Source organism: Cebus imitator, unplaced genomic scaffold (genome assembly GCF_001604975.1).
Source record: "Cebus imitator isolate Cc_AM_T3 unplaced genomic scaffold, Cebus_imitator-1.0 Scaffold128, whole genome shotgun sequence".
NCBI lineage: Eukaryota > Metazoa > Chordata > Mammalia > Primates > Cebidae > Cebus > Cebus imitator.
The window spans coordinates 5,039,201-5,040,612 of NW_016107443.1; positions in this window are offsets into that span (position 1 = coordinate 5,039,201).

The window sequence follows — 1,412 nt, forward strand, 5'->3', positions numbered from 1 at the left end:
TATCCGGTAAGCAGCCATTCTCCAATTCTCCCTATCCTCTGTACCTGTTTACTTCTGACCTCTGACTCACCTATGCTGAGCTTTACATTTGACTTTTCAATGTGATAATAAAGTAGTGTCTTCCTTTTGGGCTTTTATTGCTTTTCCCTGAACACTTCTTATTTAGAGCCTGTGGCTCTAGTTGCTCTGGGATGCTCTTAAAAACTATCATTTCATCCAGAAGGATACTAGCCTCCAAGATTCTGTCTCTGAATTATCTATAGCTTACCCCTGACAACCACTAATTTGATTTCTGTCTCTATGTATTAGCCTATTCTGGATATTTCATATAAATGGAATCATATAAAATGTGACCTTTTGTGGCTGGCTTCTCTCATTAAGCATAATGTTTTCCACGTTCATCTATATTGTAGCATGGGTCAGTGCTTCATTTCTTTTTATGGCTGAATAATATTCCATTTTATGGATATACAGCATTTTGTTTATCCATTCACTCAGTGATGGACATGGGTTTTTTCTACCTTTTGGCTAGCTGCTATGAATATTTGTATATAAGTACTTGTTTGAACACCTGTTTTCAATTCTTTTGGGTATGTTCCTAGGGGTGAAGTTGCTGGGCCATATGATAATTCTATGTTAAATTTTTTTAGGAATCACCAAACTATTTTTCATAGCAGATATACCATTTTACATTTTTACTAGCAAAGTATAAGGGTTCTAATTTCTCCACATCCTGGCCAACACTTGTTTCTTTTAAAAAATTATAATCATATGATAATTGTGAGAGTTTTAAAAAAATACTCTGGATACTAGACCCTTATTAGCTAAGTGATATGCAAAATTCTTCCACCATTTTGTGGGTTGTCTTTTCACTTTCTTGATAATATTCTTTGATTCACAAAAGTTTAATTTTGATGAGGTCAAATGTATCTATTTTTTGTGTTGTTGCTTGTGTTTTTGGTCATATCTAAGAATCTATTGACATATTCGAGGCCATGAAGATTTACCCCTATATTTTCTTTTAAGAGTTTTTATAGTTTTAGGTTTTATCCTTAGGTTTTTTATCCATATTGAGTTGATTTTTGCAAATGGTATGAGATAAGGGTCCAACTTCATTCTTTTCCATATGGATATCCAGTTGGTCTAACATTCTTTGAGAATCACTGATTTTGATAAGAAATTCTCACAGTTGTCACTCAGGGAGACTCAAGTGTAAGGCTTTGTGAATTTTTTGGTACTGAGTCCTTCATTGGAAGGAGGAGAAGTTTCTGTTAAAAAAAGAGGGAGCAGGGCTGGGCGCGGTGGCTCAAGCCTGTAATCCCAGCACTTTGGGAGGCCGAGGCAGGTGGATCACGAGGTCAAGAGATCGAGACCATCCTGGTCAACATGGTGAAACCCCGTCTCTACTAAAA